Source organism: Trachypithecus francoisi, unplaced genomic scaffold (assembly GCF_009764315.1).
Source record: "Trachypithecus francoisi isolate TF-2019V2 unplaced genomic scaffold, Tfra_2.0 Lachesis_group5, whole genome shotgun sequence".
Lineage (NCBI taxonomy): Eukaryota > Metazoa > Chordata > Mammalia > Primates > Cercopithecidae > Trachypithecus > Trachypithecus francoisi.
The window spans coordinates 116,084,544-116,108,613 of NW_022681470.1; the positions used below are offsets into that span (position 1 = coordinate 116,084,544).

General features: G+C 35.3%; 2 pseudogenes; one reads left to right on the forward strand and one right to left on the reverse strand.

Annotated features, from left to right (window-relative positions):
• Positions 1–544: 544 nt before the first annotated feature.
• LOC117074161 lies at positions 545–18,141 on the reverse strand (annotated as a pseudogene).
• Positions 18,075–19,125, forward strand: LOC117074162 (annotated as a pseudogene).
• The last annotated feature ends 4,945 nt before the right edge of the window (positions 19,126–24,070 follow it).

Here is a 24,070-nt window from a genome sequence, read left to right on the forward strand (position 1 = left end):
TTTAAACTAGTCTTCTGAAAGTCCTTTTTTGCAGCTATTTCAGTAGTTGTTCATATTTATTACTTGTATATGAAATAACAGAATGATATTTAAATGATACTCTGGGCCATGAATGCATTTCTCAGAAAGTTTTTTTTTGTTGAAATTTAACATAGTCAAATTACATTGATTAAATTATTTATGGTAAAAATTCCATCTACCACTAGGAAAAACTTAACTCTGCATTTTTCCAAGTGTAGTTATTTCCCAAATAAATACAATATGGCAAAAAACTGTGCATTTTGTGGGTCAACATATATGCTATGTCTTCTACAGCTGTTGTCTTCTGAATTACTTTAGGATGAACCATCCTGTTTCATACATAAATATCTAAAATATGTATATTTTTTCTCTGAATACGTGATTAGTTTCTTTCTAGTCAAAGGAGATTTCCCCCATGATCAAATTCAATCATCTTTCTATATTTTGGAATTCTGCTTGAAATATGCTTATTTTTATTTATGAAAAATGTGCCAGAATATCTGCAAGTGCAATTTTGTAACACTTATTGTAGCATATTTTCCAATTTAAAATCGAGTTTACAGCTAGAAATAGCAGAACAAATGAAAGAAATATCATTATGAATTTTTAAATGCTGTGAATTCAATAGCATGGCTAAGAAAACTAATAACAGTGCTTTGGCAATATTTTTATTTTAAGATCATAGTAAGAGTGGACAGAACATGTTTAATAAATGAAACTGATATAAATCTAGAATATATCATTTTAAAGGTTTTTCACTCAGCACACAAGAGTTCATATTTAAAAAAACATTTAAAACTGAATTTGGATAAACTGCACATATTGATATGGTCCCATGGTCTTTCATTTTTAGATGTTTTCAATGCTGTGCCAGTTATTGATTTATTGTCTCTAATGTATAAATTTCCCCTTTTTACCTGCTCTGTGAAAATAAATCAACCTTTCTAAACATTTTTCTGTTAACATTTTACACTGAAGCTTTGTCAATAAGCAGTGGTGAAGAAACATTGAAGAATATGAAGTTTTGTTTTCTGCTCTTCTTGCGTTCATTTGGTATGTCCCTGCACTGTACCTGGCTTTTCCGGGCACTAGGCTCCTATAGTGCCCACAGCTTCACCACTGCCTGCCTCCTGCTATGCATGGAGGCCAGCAGCATTTAGCAACCAGTTGCTCTCTTCTGGTACCACTTTTGGCTGGTTTTGTAGAAAACTGCCCCTGGTGAGACACACCCCCATGAATTACTTTCGCCACACCTTGGAGAATATTTTTCTGGCAAGTCCACTATAGCCATTTCTCTGCTCTTCAGTGAGTCACAGCTGTGTACCCTCCAAGGATATCTTGTAAGACACATATGTGTCTTTGGAGAAGGGGGTGTTATTTCTTGTATGTCCTATCTCAGCCAGGGAGTAATAATTCTTATTTTGAACCTTTTTTCTATAGTCAGTTAATTTACTAGAGATTCTAAGGTATGTTAGCTTATGCAGGTGGATGTATCTCCATTCACAAATTGTTTGGTTGACTGAAACTTGGACTCAGCCGTAGACTCAAGTTAATGAGACTGAATTGCTAGATCATCTGTGGCATAATTCAGAGCAGGAGATGTAAAGGATTAGGGAGGTAGAGCAAATGAACTGAATTTATTACCCAATTTTCTTTTGCAGTTTTGATATTTTTATTGGAACAAATCACTATAACCACTGTTTTAAGTTTCTTGTGCTTTAAATTTACCAAAAACTTTGTGACTGGAAACTTCATACATGTATCATTTTACAGTTCTGGCAATCAGAAATCCAAAATAAACCTTAGTAAGCTAACATCAAGGTATTTGAAGTGCTCAGGTCTTCCTACAAATTTTAGTGGAGAATTTGTTTTGTTAGTTTTTCAGCTTTTAGTGGTCACTTATACTTCTTGGTTTGTGGTCTCTTTCCATGTTCAAAGCTAGTAGTATTGAAGCTTCTCTCCTAATTGAATTCTACATCTGACAGCACATCTTTTCTTTATGATTCTGACCCTTCTTCCTCTCTCATACAAATACCTTTGTGTTTATATTGGGAGTCACTGGATAATTCAGGATAATCTTCCATTGTGAAGATCCTTAATTTAATGAATGTACAATGTCTCTTTTGCCATGTAAGGTAACATGCTCATAGGTTCCGACATTAAGACATGGGCATCTTAGGGAGACTGTATTTAGTTTATCACACTCTCTGTTACTGGTATGAAGCTGTTGATCTAATTCCTTCTTCTCCATACTAATCTGCAAGTGGTTTGCTTTTACCTGGCAGGCCCAACAGTGTAGTTCTAGAATGTTGTTTCAGGGCTTTTCCAATTCTTTTCCCTGTCATAATATAGTCAATAGGGAGATTGATCATCTTGACAATTCGAAAAACATCTAAGTGGTCTACTAAGCTAATGACATTCTACTGATTAAACCTGATAAGGAGGAAGTCACAAGTACATTTTATGGAAAATTAAGTGGAAAATGTACCCAACACAGTTTCATAAACCTGCCTTCCCAGTGTAGATTTTGTTATTTCAGTGGTCTGGAGCATGTCAAGATAGCTTCTCCAAAGAGAGATGCAAGTTGTCATACCTCTCATTATCTACTATGAGCAAAGTATGTAATACTTAGTAGTCTATTTTGGAATTTTCAAGTATTGTTTACTACATTTTAGTGTGCTACTTTGGCTCATCTACAGAATTGTACACAAGATGGCCATTTATAAGTGAGTACGAGAGCAAAAGAAGATGACTCCACAGCAAATTCAGATTCAGTCTGTAGTATAAGGCATTATAATACTGGGGCCTTGTAATTCAACAGATTTATTAATATTTACAATGTATGCAGCATATAGGAATGCTATATGAGTCTCTAGTGAGCAGAAATAGAAAAATTGCAGAGAAAATCTACAGGATTTTGAATAAAATCTGTGCCATGTTTAGCATATGATACTATTCTCTTTCTGAGAAACAGAATCTGACTTGCTACTGGGTCTTGGTAGAGAATGAAAGCCGAACCATGGTGGAACCTCAGATGATCAACGTACCTTAGCTTTGTGTCACTTTTCACAACATTAGGCATGATCAGGAATTCATTTCAGAGCAAATAAATGCTGAAATAAACTTGTATTCGTGTAATGAATTTGTTTTATCACATATTTCATCACCTGAAGAAGCTGGTCTACTTGAAAGATACACTGGCATATTGAAGACTCATTTTGACACCGGTTGAGAGAGAGATGCCTAAAAGGATAAAATGTATTCAGAATACAATATGTTTTAAATAAAAATTCCTTATATAGTATGGTTTTCCACACAGCCAGAATGCTTGAGTCTGAAAAAAATAAATGTGAAAATGGGAATACCTCCTACCATAATATACCTAAAAACCTACCCAATTGCAGAATAATTGTTTCCTACATGGTAAGCTTGAGCTCAGTTTTTTTGGAGATATTAATTCTCAAAGTGGAATGAATCTAGAAAGAAAACTGAATTAATGGTTTCACTAAATTGAAAGAGGAGACTACCTCCTGGACTTTTGGGGCTCCCTATGCCATTAAACTAACGGGAAAAAAGGAAGATTAATCTACTGGATGGAGTAATTCCCTCTAAGTTTTAAGTGAAAATGTATTCCTTCTACATAATGAAGTCAAAGTAGACTATATGTACATCCCAAGAGATTCTCTGGTGCACTTTCCAAGTATATTCACGCCCAACTGTAAACATTGATAGAAAATCACAGCAATCAGAAAAAACAAACAAACAAACAAACAAAAAACATCCTGAGGGGTTCAGACTTTCTGAGAATGAAGATTTAGGTTAGTACAGAAAATAATCTTGACCAGAGGAGGTGAACTCAAGGGCAGGGAAATGCTGAAATGGTAGTTAAAGAATGAAGCCGTAGATGTCACTTAAGGCCTTGAGAACAATTACAGAAATCAAGATTGGTAACTTTGGATGTTTTCTATTTTTTTCATTACATATGTGTATTTATTTGTATATATTAATCATCGTTTCCTTTATTCTTTACATTTTCATTTTTTATACAGCAGCAGAATGTCTGCATTAGAAACCTCCACATGAAGGGCTTTCCTCAACACCATGTGGCAAATTCTAGAGGAATGATTTTTAGGAAATTTCAGCAGTGCATCTCTACAGTGACTATTCTGTCATTCAGCAAGCAGTAGCCTTGACATCTCCAAGATGAATCTTCAGTCTTATATCTTTGAACTGCAGGCAAAGGCTCTCCTGTAGCTCAATCCTATGGGAAATGACTATGACTGTTACTTCAATAATTTTTCGAAGTATGCTTACTTCTTACTAACCAACTTATTATAACTTCGACTCTTGTTGTAGTTAACAGTTTTTTTTACAGTAAACTGTTCAAATACTGCATGGTTACTATCTCTGGATTGGTCATATATTGATATATATAATAAATTACATTGGTTCTATAATATTAAACTGATCTTAAATGGTCTGGTGTTAACCTCACTTGATTATTTTGCATGTATTTATTATACTATTCAATTTTCTAAATTTATGTTACCTATTTTTGCATCTACATTTATTTTGGATATTGGTTGGGGTTTTTAATCAATCAATGTTAGTTAACACACGTTATGTCTACCACATTGGCTTACAAATAAAAGAGCACTCATAAATTAAGTAAAAAAGTCCAAGAATTATCACGTTCACATGACTTAAGCAAACCTTTAATAAGTAAGCTGGCTTTAAAATTATTGATAAAATAAAAACGAAATATCCTCAGAATTATCAGCATACATTTTTGTCTGGGTGTTATATTTGTCTTTGCTAGATATTTTGAGATATCAGTGTTTGTCACAGAAAGTTTTGGAATCATAAATCTAGTCACAACAAAATAATTTTTGAGTGAATTTTTTGATAAGTAAAACTGATTTAATATTGTTGGCTTAATGAAAACTGCTGAATATTCTGGTGAAATAATTTCACTGGTGAAAATGTCCATGTAGTAAACCTTAATTTTCACAGAAAATAAACTGGATAACAAGAAAACACGTAAATATTCTAGATAAACTCTTAAAAATATGAATGTATAAGCACTGTAGGTGAAGCTTTTGTGCTTTTTAAAATATTCTTATTAAAAGGTTAAGTCATTTCTAATTCAGAAAACATTGGAAACGTGTTCTAAAAACTGTGGAATTCTTCTCATTCATAAAATGCTAATACCTGGTAGGCAGCTTAGAATTCCTTGCTTCCTTAGTTTTCACTAAAACTTACTTCCTTGGTTTTCACTAAAATTTAAGGTTACTAAGATAAGAATCATAGTTTATATATATATATGTATGTGTATATATATATATATATAATATACCTAAAGATGTGTTATTAGTGAGACAAAGAATATTTTCTAATTCAGGAGTTATATTAAAGTTAATTTAAATTATAGACTTTAAAAGGCTATTTATGAAACATAGTAGTAAGAAACTTGTAAGTAGGGGAGAGATATGTGACAAAAGTAATGTATATGAAAATGTATTTTTAGTAAGAAAAGTTATAAAAAAAGATAATTTTGTATGAGAAAAGATGTAATATGGTTAATTTTTTGGCCTAGGATAAAATGACTGGTTATTTAAAGAAGAAGGAGAAAATCTGGGATTGAATGGAAAGTCGAGACATGTTGTAGATAGTCTGTGTAAGTCATATGTAGTTTTTCCTGTTTCTCTGTGTATCTATCTTCAAGCACATATGGAGAAAACAGAAAGTTGAAAAAGTTTAGATAACAAAACATTATTTAAAATCTGATAGACAACTGGAGAAATTTCATTGAACTTTTCATAGTTAAAGCTCTTAGTCTTGATTAAGTTAAAATAAGAAATATTGTAAGGAAATGTACTTGCAGTTTAGCAATTCTTTTTTAATATAGTTAAGCATGAAGCCAGATTTAGTGTGGAGCCAAATCTCACATACATGCTTGCACTACTTCATATTATGTTTGCTGTTTTGCATGGATAGTTCTAGCACTGTAGTAATTACTGGTCACGTGCCTAGAGGGAACTTCTTGATTGCATGGGATGTGTGGTAATATTGGTGCACTTAAGAACACTGAATTGTGTATTAGGAATAAAATACTAATCATGTGACTTTTAGGCTCTAAGAAACATTTCAGCCTCCAAGGTAAACTGAGTTGGAAACATTTAGAGTTAGTTTCTTGTTTATTTGTTTTTGCTTCTGATTTTCATTTCTTTGCTCTTTTTTCTTCTTTGGGTTTGTGACTTGTGTAAGCATAAATATAAGACCATTGATGATTTTTATTTTCTAGTGGAAGAATTTTATTTGGTTCTGTGAAGAGTTACTTTGTTTCCTGTGGATTTCTAGCAAGTCATCATTTGCTTTATTTATTTATTTATTTTTTGAGACAAAGTCTCACTCTCTCACCAAGGCTGGAATACAATAGCATGATCTTGGCTGACTGCAACCTCTGCCTCCTGGGTACAAGTGATTTGCCTGCTAGAGTCTCCCAAGTAGCTGGGGTTACAGGCACCTGCCACAACATCCAGCTAATTTTTGTATTTTTAGTACAGATGGGGTTTCACAACGTTGTCCACGCTGGTCTCTTACTCCTGACCTCAGGTGATCCACCTGCCTCAGCTTACCAAAGTACTGGGATTACAGGCATGAGCCACCGAGCCCAGCCCATTTGTTCTATTCATCTAAAATTCCTAGGCTACCTTTGTTGGGCCTGCAGAAATTGATGGAGCACATCAACCACTTGGAATTTGGCTGGTTTTGTTTGCTTCTGATTATCTAGAGAGCTATGAGAGCTTTAAGCTTACTGGCCAACAAAAACAACAACAACAAATACATAAAAGACTTTTAAATAAGTTCTGAACAGAAATAGTACATTACTTTTTATTTGAAAAAGTAGATGAGAACAAAAATGTTTAAATGATGTTTATTTCGTAGGCAATTCAATTCAATTAATAACAGATCTTTTCCTGTAGGTAATGAAAAAAATCTGTGATATGGGTGCAAAGTTTTAATGTTCAGGAGATTGGCCTTGTCATTTAGAAAATATATTGATTGGAGTTTTTCTCAAACTTATTAAGTTGTGTTGACCATTATTAAAAAAAGTGACATTCACTTGAATGAAGTAGTAATAAAAATGTGAGACTTTCTAGTGAATTTTGATCCCAACCATTTTATTACTTATGGGCCTTCATGTGTATACTCAAAAACAAAATATGTGCAAGTATTGCACTGGTTTGAAGATTTTGGTGGTAAAAGTTAGCAAATCAGTTGTCAGTACTGTATCTAGAAACCAATCTTGGAAGTATGCAATGATGCTCTTTTTAAATAGTTGAAAATAAATTATTTTGGTTTTTTCTTACTTTTTCCTTGTTTTGTTGTGTAGTATTTAAGTGAAAGAAGATAATTTATTATTATTTCACTTACCAGGTTTTAATGATGGAGAGAAAAAAGTGAGTTGTCTTACTTTGATATGCTTGACATGGGATCTATGACATTTTTTATGCTTTTGATCACAATTCTGTCATTAGAATGCTAGTAATTAGATGCATGCAGTGAATAACCTAACTACTTTTATACAGTAGTTTGAAATTCTGCAGGTGCTAACTCCTAAACACCAAATAACAGTGTTTCAATTTGTAACACATCAGAGGAAATGACAGGACTTTCAGTAGTTAAAATATCTTTTTAACTAATTTTGTCCTGTTAAGTTACAGGACTTTGACTCCTGGGTCTGAAAAAGGCACTGAGTCCTGCTAAATTTTGAGCATTGACATCAGTTGAAGCATCATCGTTGGATTTGAGAGAAAGGAACAATCAAAATCAACTGCTTTTGCGAGACACAGGGCCATAAATTAAAACTATTCAATTCCTCTAGGACCAGGAACTATTGGGGAAGAGGTGGGTGAGTGATATTGTAAGGGCTGATTTTGAGAGATAAGATTAGTTCAGAGTTTTTTTTTATAAATTAATGTTAAAAATACACTGATGCAAGGCCAACCTCTGGGCCCAGGTGTTGGGATAACAAGTCTTTCTTGGAGCATTAATCCACTTTTTACTTAAAAATTGGAAAAGATTCTAAAATGCTATGGAAATCTTACTTTGCAGCCAAACTGATTAAAATTAGATAGATTTGTTTATAAGGTTATATTGAAATTGCTTTAATATTAGCAACACATCATACAAAGGTAAGCTTTAGTTTTCTCTTTTTAGAAAAGTGTAATACTAACAGACAAAATAATTTGTTTATCTTTGAGAAAACTGCAGGGAGAAAATGGAGGGGGAACAGACAGATTTAGTTGGCCTCATGCTGTCTTAAGTTTTAAGTCTTATTGTTTGGGAAACTGAGTTTGCTCTGTACAAAGAGTAAACATTTTTGTTTTATCATTTTGGCTAATGAATGGCTATTTTATAATGACTTATGATCCTGCTTTGTGCCATCAAGTATCTTCAAACTTGACAGATTTTCCAACAGCAAACTTTTAAGTTCTAACTTCAGTCTTTTTGTCCTCAAAATAACTTTTTTTGATATTAGTTTCTTTGAAGTCAGAGAGAGAAACATAGTAGTAGGTTTATTAGGATTATTTGTTATGTTAGTATTAGGCAGGATGCATTGTCAAACATGAGGTGGTGCTTAGCTTCCTTTGGGTTATATTTATATAGATGTGTTGTTAATATGTGTTCCAGGATTGTATGAGATTAGTAAAATTTTAATATGTTTTGATATTTATGTTGTCGGTAATAATTATGATTATGTCAAATTGTTATATGTTGCAAAAAAACCCCACATTTTCTTGTCAACTGTGTCTTTAACTATGGTTGTTTAAAGACTTTTGTCATCTACAATTGATGGTTTGCTTTGATCTTTCTAAAAAAAAAAAGTGACTTATAATCAGCTACAGTCCAAGCCTGCTTCCTTGGAAGAGTTCATGAAAAGTACTCTTGAATGCAAGTTTCTGATAACTTTGGAGATTTTTCCATTGGATTAGAGTGAAAACTTTCAAGGCACTAATTGAAAGGCTGATGTGTTTGTGAAGATTGCTAACCCAATATGAAACAAAGCAAGAGTTGATTGCATGGGCTAAACTAATGGAGGACAGAAATAATTTTTATGGCTTTTGTTGTTTGAAATATTGCTGATTCTTTTTCTTTTGTTTTTCAAAATTGGGAGAATCTTTTTCTTTTGGGCTATTTATAGCCTTGGAATATACTTTAAGTGTATTGTGTATACTTTTGTAAGCATAATTTGAGTCATATTTCTCTTTCTTTGACCAATTTCTCCAGAATTTGTAAACTATTTATGAAACTTCCTAATTCATGGCATTGTGTTTGTTTGCATACAGTTAATAACCACAAGTTTTCTTTTGTAACTGGACACATTTGAAGGAACTGACTATTTTCTCAGAGCTCTGACCAAAATGACCTTGTGAGATGTTTCAGTTAAGCCAGTTAGGGAGAGTCTATATGGACAATGATTCCTGTCACATTTTTTGTGCGTAATCAAGCCAAGTACCTGGGACTAAAGCTAATTTTTCAAGTAGATTGGTCCCTCATTGATTTGCCTTTGGTGGAAGCGGTGGACTGAAGAGAGAACTATTGTATGTCAGAAGAAAACTCTATATTAGATTCACCTTTGATTCCTGGGTGGCTACATGGTCAACCATGGTATGGAGCTGCTGACAGCACCCCTCCTCAACATGAAGCGGCCAGAAGGATTGACAACTGGATTCCTCATGATTGAGGAATTGATAAATAGAAAGGGAGGACTGAAACCAGCCCAAGAGTCCCATAAACAGTTGTTGTTGGATAGACATAGAAATTGATCTCTGGTGTTTCTGTAACAACCCCAAAGAGTGAAAAAAGAAAATGTGGTACATATATACCATGGAATATTATACAGCCATAAAAAGGAATGAGTTCATATCTTTTACAGGGACATGAATAGAGCTGGAAGTCATTATCCTCAGCAAACTAATGCAGGAACAGAAAACCAAGCACTGCATGTTCTCACTTTTAAGTGTAAGCTGAATGATTAAAACATATGAATACATGGTGGGGAGGCTGTTAGAGGAGGCTGGAAGAGGGAAGGAGACCATCAGGAAGAATAGCTAATGGATGCTGGGCTTAATACATAGGGAATGAGTTGATCTGTGCAGAAAACCACCATGGCACATGTTTACCTACATAATAAACCTGCACATCCTGTACGTGTACCCTGGAAGTTAGAATAAAATTTAGACAAAAAAGATAAAGAAACATTTAATATTGCTTTCAAGTTACACATATAATTTTTTCTTTCTTTTTTTTTTTTTTTTTTTGAGACCGAGATCTCCCTCTGTCACCCAGGCTGGAATGTAGTGGTATGGTCTCGGCTCACTGAAACCTCTGCCTCCTGGGTTCAAGTGATTCTTCTGCCTCAGCCTCCCAAGTAGCTGGGATTACAGGCACCTGCCACCATGTCTGGCTAATTTTGTTGTATTTTTAGTAGAAACGTGTTTTCATCATATTGGTTAGGTTGGTCTTGAACCCTTGACCTCAAGCAATCCATCAGTCTTGGCCTTTCAAAGTGCTGGAATTACAGGCACATAATTTATTACTATAATTATTATTCATAAATTATTATTGGCTTTTACAAATTGAAAATAAAACATCAAAAGATAAAGCAATAAGGGTCTAAAATATACATTTGTGGTATATAAAAAAATGAAAAGTAATTAAATAGACCTTCAATGCATATTAATTACATGCAATTTAAAGTAGTTTGTAGTTAATAATAAGCATAAAATATGTAACAGAAGAGATTAACTATTTAAATACAATCAATGATTAATATTGTATTTATTTTATATTGCCATACCTTTTATTATAATACAACTTTACTTAGATTATAATTGTAATGAAAGTATGCTATTACATTCAACACATATCATTACCTCTCATGGCTAATAACTTATTCTATAATCAGAAACATTTTAGGGTATTGTTCAGATTTCCATGTCTATGCATATTGACATTGTTAAAATAAAAACAACTTCTCAGATTAATAGTTTACCTTTAGTAGTGACAGATATATTTGAGGTTGACTTTAAGTTTCACTGTTCAACTCAAATTGTCTATCAGAAATTTGCTAATTTAATTCTGAATAAATAAAATAATTATTAGCATTTTTGTGAATAATCATAAAATAAAGTATTTTAGCTAAATTAAACTTAAGTCAAAAATGTAAGCTTCTTTATATCAACAAATATACAGGTTTCAAAAATGGTATAGATTGGGATGTACCTCATATAATAAAATGTTAATATTCAATTTAAGAAATATTAGTTTTATAAATAAAATTTTATTTTAACACAGTCTCACTCATATCGATCGTATGTCTACAGCTGATTTCACACTACAACAACAGTTACCATATTGCTTGCAAAGCTTAAAGTATTTTCTGTTCGGCCCTTTAAAGAAATTTTCTTAGGTTCTGGCCTAGAGCAATGCTTGGCCAAATAATTTACTTGGCAGCTCCCAAGTTGTTAATATTTATTTCATTTTCTTTCATTTGCTCAACCAATTCTCACTGTGCCTCTAATATCTGGGTTTCATAGTTTGTAATTGGGTAGCCCAGTGTCTGACTTTGGATTTACTTATATCTGTGAACATCAGCAGGGTTATGGGCCTTACTAGGTCTCATTAAAGCTGATTAATGGTAAGCCTACTAAATAAGCAGACACAGATAAAATCCTTGGTGTGTGATTTGTAGTTTGTCTGGGAATGTAGTTCATGAAAACTGAAGAAAATTCAATAACACAGAGGTGAAATATTTCAATAGTAATGGCAATATACATAAGAAAGGCAGATTGTTTTCTTTACCATAGCTGCCTTCTCTTATCATTAGTTTTGCAGAGAATATAATAAAAAATGAAAGCATTTTATGTGAGTTTTTATTTGACCTTTCAAAAGAAGTATGAGAAAGCTGTATTTTTTAAAGGTATGTTGATCAGAATAAGCTAAATTTTGCTTTGATCACAAATGGCTCCCAATTCTCTTACAATTAGCTTGTAAGAACTAATGTGTGTCACTTAAATTAACTGTTCATTGAGGGTCAGCTTTTGCTCTATACCACATTGCCTTAATTCCATATCTGTAATAGGAAGAGCAGCTCATATCTAGAATATTGTTGGTGTTGTGGAAAAAGAAACATGGCAAACCAATGAGTTCTTAAAACATCAGCTCTGAAGTAACCAAAAAAGTTATCTGGCCACTCCTAGGTTCAAGAGCATAAGGAAGTAAAATCCTCCTGCAGGTAGAGACACTAACAAGTCTGCGATAATTTCTTTTTCAGGGACAGAAAGCAAATACTGAAATGTTTTGATCAGTAATTTTAAAACACTTTGTTTGGCATATAATCTTGGATTCTTAGTAGATACATGTGTGTATAGGATTCTGTAAATATGTGGGTAACAATATGATAGCAAATCTAATTGGGGGTGGGAGAGGGATATAAGAAACAATGAACAAATCACCTAGGTCAGAATATGGTTGCTTCTAATAACAGGTTTTTGAAAAAAGTCAGAATAACTTGCAAATAGTTATATAGAATAACTTGCACATAGTTATATAGAATAACTTGCAAATGTTATGGTAAACAAAAGAGAGAGATTCAAAGAAAATTCTGAGCTCAAAAGTTAACATTTTAAATGTATGATATGCTATCACTGTCTTTCAACTCTAATGTCTCAAATTATTTGGATTTTTGATAATACTATATCAAATATTAAAAATGATCAGATTCTTTAAATTTTATGGATGAACAAAAAATATGGCCTTGGTATATAATTTAAACTCTTTTCTCCAACTTTCTCCTTGGAGAAATTAAATTTCAGCATATTGAGGGAATCACAATTGCAATTCTGAAACAGCAAGTTTTCGAAGATATTTTTGTCAGAGAGTGGGTGCCCTTGTATCTCTTAGCAGCAGGCTAAAATAAATGGCCATACAAAATATATAACCTGTCTTTCTTTTCTTGAAACTGAATCCAGGAAGATATCATTGGATCTCTTCAAAAGAAACTCAAATAGAACATTTGCTGAATGTGATCATTAGAGGAGAGGCAAATTCTCTTGAGTTTCAAATATATATAAAAAAGATTCCATGAGTTGAACTTTAGTGTAGCTGCTAAACTCCAGGGATAATGAATATATGCTACAAAGTTTCAGAGGGGAAATTTGAAGATTTTTAAAAGAAAAAAAAGAATCATACAATCATTGAATCTATCACTAATGACACAATGTAAAAAACTGTAAAAGACAATCTATAGATACTTGAGGGGAAGAAAACAAAACTGTAATGTCAGAATCTTGCACTCATCAGAAATAACATACATCTGTTGAAAGGAGCAAAGAAAGACATTTCAATGAGCTTTATGTCAGGATGGGATGAGTTTATCATCAGATCTTCCCTAAAAGCAATGATCAAACTAGATATATTTAAATATATATATATATATATATATATATATATAGAGAGAGAGAGAGAGAGAGAGAGAGAGAGAGAGAGAGAAATCCAAGCAGCTCTGGTAAAGATATACAAAGACATACAACAAATTTAAAAATATTTATACATGAAAACTACTAAATCTTGGTCCAAAATAATGTGAGAGTATGGCATTCTTATCTGAGTCTTCCTTCATTCCCTTAAGTCAGCCTCAGTTACTCAGTTATTCTACCAAAGAGCAGTCATGAAAAATAAAACACCTCATCACTAAAGAGAGCCCATAGTGACCCTGGATCTCCAGATTCAGAGAGGAATATATTGTGAGATTTACAGTAACATAAGCAAGTTTAGAGAAAGTGAATGACAAAGGCCAGCAGATCCATTAGCCAGAGGTTGTGATTATGTATGAGAAACAATGGACCAGATTTAAAGTTTGGCAGATTAGCCAACAATTTAAAAGAAAGATCCAAGAAATGAATAACCCTAAGGGGTTATAATAAACACACCATACATTCCTATGGTTGACTGTAAGGCTATGCATTTGTAGGAGAAACTAAAGTGGGCCTCATCTATCCATACATTCCTGGCTAACTGTGGGAATGTGCCCAACTTCAGAAAAGATACAAGATGGTCAGCCAAAGTGAGAGTGAAACATACTTGTGAAACACCTTGAATCCATTATTTCAACACACACATGACCACTAGTAAAGGGTGGTAGCCTTTAGACTCAAGATGTATAAGTACAACTTTTGCCTAATGATGACATGAACACTAAGCTATATAAACACAGAAGCAATCCCTAGGGACTCAGGCTTAAAAATTTAGATTTAAATTCCAAAAATTGATTAGAAATATCTGTGAACTAATGTCATGAGATTGCTCAGATTTAATCCAGGCAAGGTGCTAACCAATAACAACAACAAAAAAGAGCAACAAAACAACCCTTGGAAGAAAACTTAGAATTCACTAAAAATATAGTATCGAAAATGACAATTTTTCAATGAAAAGTTAAGAGACAACAGTACACACGACACACACACCAGTATGTTGCAGGAAGTCAGGGACCCCAAACAGAGGGACCAGCTGAAGCCATGGCAGAAGAACATAAATTGTGCAGATTTCATGGACATTTACTGGTTCCCCCAATTAATACTTTTATAATTTCTTATGCCTGTCTTTACTGCACTCTCTGAACATAAATTGTGAAGATTTTGTGGACATTTATCACTTCCCTAATCAATACCCTTGTAATTTCCCATGTCTGTCTTTAATCTCTTAATCCCGTCATCTTCGTAAGCTAAGGATGTATGTCTCCTCAGGACTCTGTGATGATTGCGTTAACTGCACAAATTGTTCATAAAGCATGTGTGTTAAACAATATGAAATCTGGGCACCTTAAAAAAAGAACAGGATAGCAGTGATGTTCAGGGAACAAGGGAGATAACTATTAGGTCTGACTGCCTGAGAACTGGGTGGAACAGAGTCGTATTTCTCTTCTTACAAAAGTGAATAGGAGAAATATCACTGAATTCTTTTTCTCAGCAAGAAACAGACCTGTAAAAGAGAATGCATTCCCAGGGGCAGGTCTCTAAAATAGCCGCTCTGGGAATGTCTGTCTTATATGCTTGCAGATAAGGGATGAAATAAGCCCCAGTCTCCTGTAGTGCTCCCAGGCCTATTAGGACAAGGAAATTCCTGTCTAGTAAATTTTAGACCAGTTGTCTGCTCTCAAACCCTGTCTCTTGATAAGATGTTATCAATGACAATGCATGCCCGAAACTTCATTAGCAATTTTAATTTCCCCCCGTTCCTGTGATCTTTCTCTGCCCCCATTTGACTTGTGATATTTTATTGCCTTGTGAAGTATGTGATCTCTGTGACCCACACCCTATTCATACACTCCCTCCTCTTTGAAAATCACTAATAAAAACTTGCTGGTTTTGCGGCTTGGGGGGCATGACAGAACCTGCTGACATGTGATGTCTCCCCCAGACACCCAGCTTTAAAATTTCTCTCTTTTGTACTCTTTCCCTTTATTTCTCAGACTGGTTGACACTTAGGGAAATAGAAAAGAACCTATGTTGAATTATTGGGGATGGTTCCCCTGATGCCATTAAAATGCTGCCAATAGAAAGTGTTTGATATTAAAACTAGCAGACAAAGCTTTTAAAGCAGCTATTATAAATACGTTTAAAAAATGAAAATCATCTTCAAAGAATTAAAAAAAAAATGATGACAGTGATTCATCATAGACAGAATGCCCATAGAGAAACTAAACACTAAGATAAACAAATGGAAATTCTGGAGTTGAAAAGTAAAAATACTAAAATAGAAGATTTTCTAGAGGTTTTCAGTAGGTGATTTGAAATGACAGAAGAAAGCATCCATATACTTTAAGATACAGAGACAGAAATCTGAAGAACATAAAGAATATAATACATATTATCTTTTTTCAGTAAATCAATGCCTCTCTTTGGAATCCTCAGTACCAGTTTTTTATATTTCTCAGACAGGTCAGCCTTCACACATCTCCCCTGAAACCAAAGGGCTTTTTTCAAACAATGGTCAACGATTGCCATTACATCTTCTCTTGTCTCCATCTCAATAAAAGCCTGAATTTTCGTCATCATCAATATGTAATTCTTTATTTTCCAATAAGGCTCAGCAAGCTTGAGGATAGCACTATTAGAATAGCCAGAATGGGGCAAATTGCTGAGATGTATCACATGTCCAAGATACTGCTTTTGAGATCTGGCTCTCCTTCAGGTTTCTTTATTCTTTTATACTTCTGGGATAAATGAACTGTCAATGGCTTGCCAAATACTAATGCTGGTGTGGTTGTATAATAATCCACTGTAACCTGAGCATCCTCTGTGGTTGTCATTTCAATAAATGCCTCATTGATTTTATTGAGAATCATATGATTTGAAATGACTCCAAATGGTTCTACTAGGTATCTCAAGTTTTTCCCTTATTGAAAATCCATGATGTGAACAACTCTGCTAGTTTCCACTCTGACTTTTTGCATGTGTCGAGGTCCTTGCAGGTTTCCATTTCCAGCACCCAGATTTCCTCTTGCTCCAACTGTTGGTCCCCCAAGATGAAATGAGGGAGGTGGAGGGTCCTAGAATTCCTGGCGCTGGATTTGTAGACTACTACAACATGAATAGATCACCCATTGTGTGTCCTGTATCATTGTTAGGATTCCATTCTGGGTAGATTTCAAGAAGAAGCTGGCATTGACGACTGTGACTTGCTCCATTGATATGCTGACTCCACTCCGTATTAGAATGACCTAGCAAATCACATATAGAGCACAGATGGGGATAACCTTTTGGTAAGAGTCCATGGAAGTCTTCAATATTGCTACTTGGAGGAGTGCCCCTCTTTTTCTCAAAGAGAGATCTCTCTTGTAAGGGGCCAGGACCACATCCCATTCTCTCATACTTACTGTCAAATTTCTGATAATTATGTGAGATCTCACCAGAAAAAGAATCATCCCTACACCTTTCTCCATCTCTTAATTTGTCATCTTCATAATTCTTTCTCTCATAATAACCAGATTCTTGAGAATGACTTCTATGGTCATAATCAATCACTGGGTTAAGACTAGGAACACGATCATCAAAAGTCTTCTTTTTTTTTTTTTGAGACAGAGTCTCACTCTGTTGCCGGGGCTGGAGTGCAGTGGCCGGATCTCAGCTCACTGCAAGCTCCGCCTCCCGGGTTCACGCCATTCTCCTGCCTCAGCCTCCCCGATAGCTAGGACTACAGGTGCCCGCCACCTCGCCCAGCTAGTTTTTTGTATTTTTTAGTAGAGATGGGGTTTCACCATGTTAGCCAGGATGGTCTCGATCTCCTGACCTCGTGATCCGCCCGTCTCTGCCTCCCAAAACTCTTCTAAAGTGCCTTTTTTTCTTCCCAATCATCCTTAGGTACTGTGTATGGAGGCTCCCGTGTAGCAGACCTGCCATCTCTACCACAACTCAAGGTAAGGCCTTCTTCATTTCTCCTCTTTTCAAGCTGTAGAAGGATTTGGGGCAAATTCTCAGGAGTAATCTTGTCCTCTGGATAATGACCAGTTCATCTAAATCTCTAGCAAACAGACCAAAGCTGGCCAAAATGTTACTGGTCTGGTCTGCATCTCCACAGTGTTGAGAAGATAAAGGGAGTGGACCTCTACTTCCAATGTTAAATATAGACTGCAAATGATGGGAAGAAGTACTAGCAGAAGACAGTGCACTATGAGCTCCTTGTTGATTCAATGAAGAACCCATTCCAAGATTCATTAAACTAGCAAGGCATGCAGTACCCTGGTCCATCCTTTCAAGAGATGCTGGCATACTTAAAATACTGGGTAGCAGCAGCAGGAAGGCCTATTTCTGCCGCAGACAGGTCATGCCCATGACCCTGTGAGTCCCTACTGAGAGATGACTGCTGGAATGACTTGGACATTGTAGAACTAGCTTTTGTCTATTTTATAGATTAAAAAACATTTTTTTTAAGACGGCCAAAAAGAAATCTCAAACTAGAAAGCTAGGTTAACTTTGCTTCAAAAAATGGTAACGCCAAGAAAAAGGATCAATAAGGACTGCAGAATCTTCTTCAAGTGGAGCACCAGCAGACAACTTTCCCAGCGATCGGATCGCGGAGGCTCCTACAATCTGCTGCAGCAACGGGTGCTGGCGAGAGGTGGCAGCAGCGGCTGCAGCCCAAGAACTCTCCAGATGGCAAAGAATCTCCAAGTGACAAGAAATCCAAGATAGTTCCCAGAAGACTGAAAGTTCAACCGAAGGTAAAGAACAAGAAGAGAAGTCCGGTGAAGACGGTGAGAAAGACACAAAGAGTGACCAGACAGAGCAGGAACCTAATACGCTTCTTGAATTTGAAGATGAGCTACTTGTAGATGAAGAAGCAGCAGCTGCACTGCTAGAAAGTGGCAGTTCAGTTGGAGACGAGACCGATCTTGCTAATTTAGGTGATGTGGCTTCTGATGGGAAAAGGAACCTTCAGATGCTGTGAAAAAAGATGCAAGTGCTTCAGCAGCAGCAAAGAAAAAAACTTAAAAAGTGTCGTTTCCCAGGGAGTATGGAAGGATTTGTCACTCTGGATGAGGTTGGTGATGAGAAAGATTCGAAACTTCAGAAACTTCGTAAATAGGTCATGGCATTTAAATCTGGTGACAGAAGTGATGATGTGTTGGTTGAAATTAAGGTGGACAAGATAGAGGCACTTGATCAAGAAAATGAAGCAGCGTTGGAAAATGGAATTAAAAATGAGGAAAACACAGAATCAGGTGCTGAATCTTCTGAGAACGCTGATAATCCCAACAAAGATACAAGTGAAAACGCAGATGGTCAGAGTGGTGAGAACAAAGAGGACTATACAATCCTAGATAAGTATAGAATTGGACTGTATCAGCCCAGTGTTCCTGTTGGTATAGACTATGTGATACCTAAAACAGGGTTATACTGTAAGCTGTGTTCACTCTTTTATACAAATTAAGAAGTTGCAAAGAATACTCATTGGAGCAGCCTTCCTCATTATAAGAAATCAAAGAAATTTCTGAATAAATTGGCAGACAAACGCAGACAGAAGAAGGAAATTTAAGATGTGCAAGAAGATTTGATGATTTCAATGAAAATAATGGTTCTTTGTTTTTAATGTTAACCTTTTTTGTTTGTTTGTTTGTTTTGTTTTTTTGAGACCGAGTCTCGCTCTGTCACAGGGGCTGGAGTGCAGTGGCCGGATCTCAGCTCACTGCAAGCTCTGCCTCCCGGGTTTCCACCATTCTCCTGCCTCAGCCTCCCGAGTAGCTGGGACTACAGGCGCTCGCCACCTCGCTCGGCTAGATTTTTGTATTTTTTAGTAGAGACGGGGTTTCACCGTGTTAGCCAGGATGGTCTCGATCTCCTGACCTCGTGATCCGCCCATCTCGGCCTCCCAAAGTGCTGGGATTACAGACTTGAGCCACCGCGCCCGGCTAATGTTAACCTTTTTAAAATACAATACTGATAGAAGAAAACTATTGTACTCTTTTGTTTTAGTGGAGAAATAATAGATGTCTGTTCATGTGTTAAGTGTCATGGCAAAAAAAAAAAATATACACATATGGTTAAGTTAATGAATATTTTTTGTTTTATCAGAATGACAACAGACAGAAGTACTTTGTAGAGATTGACTTCCTAAGCTACTTAAGACAACTTGCACCACTAAGAAAAAAATGTAGAACCATTTGGAAAAATGAAATTCAGTAGTTCCAAGTTTCAAAGAAATGTCAACATTTTATTCCATTCAATAAAGAACAAAACCAATAGTATTTTTGTTACTTTCATCTGAAACATTCTATGTTTTAATCTGAGCCTTGCAGACTTTCATTTGGAGTTTGAACGTGTTTTGATTGCATTTCATTTTTGGAGAACTTCATTAACATGAGATTGGCAATTCAAATGCAGGTGCAGTTTTCTGTTAATGTCATGCTATTGTTTGGGTAATAAGAAATATTAAGTAATTGCCTTTAGACTTTGTAATCTTTCCCTTGAGTTCCTGCTAGATTTCGTATTCTAGTAGCCAATGTATTTTCAGTGAAATGTAAAAATATTCCCGTTCTCTTTGACCAGTATTAATTTTTGAGATCTTATTGCTTGTCACTTGATTCCTGTAATTGTCATACATCTCTGGTATAAGCAACATTTGTTTTTTGAAGTGTGTAACCATCTTTTCATATTTTCAAGATGTAATTTTACATTTATGCATTTTAAAAACAGTTTGGCCATAATCCTAGATGCACACTTCTAATTCATGTACCTGCACATGTGACCACTGTGAACTGAAATTTGCATGTAAAATTTGTGTTTACTTGTAATTTTCTGGTTATATATTGTTTATATTTGTGGATTCAAGTTACTGAAGTGAATACCAATAAAAAGAAAATCCCTGGGAACCTGTGAGACAAAGAATCTGATTTTAAAAATGGGCAAAGGATATGAACACTTCACTGGAGAAGGTATCTCAGTTTTAATAAGTACATGAGAAGATGCTCAAAATAATTAATCATTAAGAAAATGCAAATTTGAACTATAATGAGCTAGCATTAAATACCTATGAGAATGAGACACAAGATATCTCTTCTCATATGCTTAATAGAAAAGACAAATATAATAAGTGTGAATAATGTGGAGAAACTACAACCTTCACTCATTGCTTTTGGGAATATTCAGTGATTCAGTCATCTTAAAAAGTGTTTCACATTTGTCCAAAAAATTAAACATAAATTTACCATATATCCCTTAGTAAATGCCCCTTTATTCAGTTTTTGGGATTTCCACAAAAGAAATAAAAATATATGTCCATAGAACAACCTTGTATGTCACTGTTTGTATTAGGGTCCTCTAGAGGGACAGAACTAATAAGATATGTATGTATATGATAGGGAGTTTATTAAGGAAGATTGACTTACACAACCACAGGTAAAGTCCCACGATAGTCTGCTTGCAAGTTGAGGAGCAAGGAAGCCTGTAGTGGCTCAGTCTGAATCCCAAAACCTCGTAAGTACTGAAGCCAACATTGGAGCCTCCAGTCTGTAGGCAAAGGACCGAGAGCCCCTGTTGGTGTAAGTACAGGAGCCCAAACGCCGAAGGACTTGGAGTCTGATGTTTGAGGGCAGGAAGCATTTGACAGGGGAGAAATAGGAAGGCCAGAAGACTCAGCAAGTCTGCTATTCCATCTTCTCCTGCTTGCTTTATTCTAGCCATGCTGGCAGCTGATTAGATGGTGCCCATCCAAATTGACGGTGTGTCTGCCTCTCTCAGTCCACTGACTCAAATGTTAATCTCTTTGGAAATATCTCACAGACACACCCAGGAACAGTACTTTGCATCTTTCAATACAATCAAGTTGATACTCAGTATTAACCATCACGGTATCCAAAATAGTATTGTTTCTTACAGCTCCAAAAAAGGCATTATCCAAATTATCAATATTCATTTCAAATATTTCATTCATGAAATACTCATCTACTTAACTCAATTAAACTCAAAAATATACAATTGTTTATAAGGAGATCTGTTTTCACTATGATGAAAAGCATTTGACATGAAAAAATAGTCCAAAAAACTTCAGTAAAGTAAAATATTTTTAAATTAGGTACTTACATTTTTTATACTTACCATAATCCTTAAATTGCTAGAACTTTTAATTAAAGTGGGAGTGGTGACTTACACCTTAATTCCAGCACTTTGGAAGGTAAGTGGATGAACTGGTAAGTGGATGAACAAAACATGGCATAACTAAATGATGGTGTATTATTAAGCAATAACAAGAATAAATTATGCATACATTGTGTTATATGAATGAATCTCAGAAACATTAAGTGAAAGGGGCCAGGTGCAAAGGACTCTTATATGATAACTTTTTAATAAAATGTCCAGAAAGGCGGATTTATATAAACAAAAAGCAGAGAGAAGAATCAAATAGACATAATAAAAAATGATAAAGGGGATATCACCACCGATCCCACAGAAATACAAACTACCATCAGATAATACTATAAACACCTCTACTCAAATAGACTAGAAAATATAGAAGAAATGGATAAATTCCTGGACACATACACCCTCCCAAGACTAAACCAGGAAGAAATTGAACACGTATGTTTATTGCTGCACTATTCACAATAGCAAAGATTTGGAATCAACCCAAATGTCCCTCAATGATAGACTGAAGTAAAAAAATGTGGCAGATATACACCATAGAGTACTATGCAGCCATAAAAAAGGATGAGTTCACATCCTTTGTAGGGATATGGATGAAGCTGGAAACCATCATTCTCAGCAAACTACCGCAAGAACAGAAAACCAGACACCGCATGTTCTCTCTCATAGGTGGGAACTGAACAATGAGAACACTTGGACACAGGATGGGGAACATCACACACCGGGGCCTGTTGTGGGGTGGGGGAAGAGGGGAAGGATAGCATTAGGAGATATACCTAATGTAAATGACAAGTTAATGGGTGCAGCACACCAACATGGCACATGTATACATATGTAACAAACCTGCACGTGGTGCACATGTACCCTAGAACTTGAAGTATAATTACAAAAAAAAAAAAAAGCAGATTAGGGGTTGCCTCTGGTTGACGATAGAACAGGAACTGACTAAAAAGGCACAGAAATGAACTTTTTTGTGTGATGTAAATCTTCTAAAACTGGACTGTGGAGATCATTTTTTCAATCTATAAATTCTCTAAATGTCACTGATTTTCAATGAGTGAATTTTATGGTATGTAAATTATACCTCAATCAAGATATATAAAAATGAAAACATCCAAATAAAAGGAAAACAATTTGAACATGCCATGACTCAGAATATAGCTATTTACATACTTTCTCTGAGAAAAATCATTAAATATGTATATACATGAAATGAAAATTCAGTCAGAAGAGAAATCCTGTGGGAAGGAAGAATAAATGATACAGGAGATTATGTAAAATACTCCCCTCTGTTTTTTGTATCTTTTCTTTTATCTGTCTCTAGCCTTCTGTCCACTCATCCATCCACCTTTCCATCTATATCACTATATTGAACTCTGTAGAGTACTTTCAATAATACTACATTTTTCTCCTATGACTACCTTCAAAAATGCAATTTCATATCTTTCCTTACTCATTAGAGAAAACTTCAGCAGATCCTCTAGCTGTTGAATTACTTTCAACTACATAAGTAGTCTAATAGGTATTAAAAAGTATAAAATCTCAATAAAAACCTAAGTCTCAAATCCACTCATAAATTCTTTATTTTATTTACTTCTTTTGAGTTGGGGTCTTGCTCTGTAACTCAGTCTGGAGTGGAGTGGCAAGATTAGGGCTCACTGCAGCCTCCAACTCCCAAGCACGTGACAATCTTCCCACCTAAATTTGTGGAGTTTTGGTGGAGATGTGATTTGGCCATATAACTCAAACTGATCTCAATCAGATTGAGGTTGAGCCAGATCTGATCTTAGCCAGATTGAGACTCCTGGGCTCAAAAAATCCACCTGCCTTGGCCTCCCAAAGTGCTGGAATTAAGGTGTAAGTCACCACTCCCACTTTACTTAAAAGTTATAGCAATTTAAGGATTATGGTAAGTATACAAAATATAAGTACCTAATTTAAAAATATTTTACGGCCGGGCGCGGTGGCTCAAGCCTGTAATCCCAGCACTTTGGGAGGCCGAGACGGGCGGATCACGAGGTCAGGAGATCGAGACCATCCTGGCTAATACGGTGAAACCCCGTCTCTACTAAAAAATACAAAAAACTAGCCGGGCGACGAGGCGGGCGCCTGTAGTCCCAGCTACTCGGGAGGCTGAGACAGGAGAATGGCGTGAACCGGGAGGCGGAGCTTGCAGTGAGCTGAGAGCGGGCCACTGCACTCCAGCCTGGGTGGCAGAGCAAGACTCCGTCTCAAAAAAAAAAAAAAAAAAAAAAAAAAAAAATTTTACTTTACTGAAGTTGTTTGGACTATTTTTGCATGTCAAATGCTTTTCATCATAGTGAGAACAGATCTCCTTATAA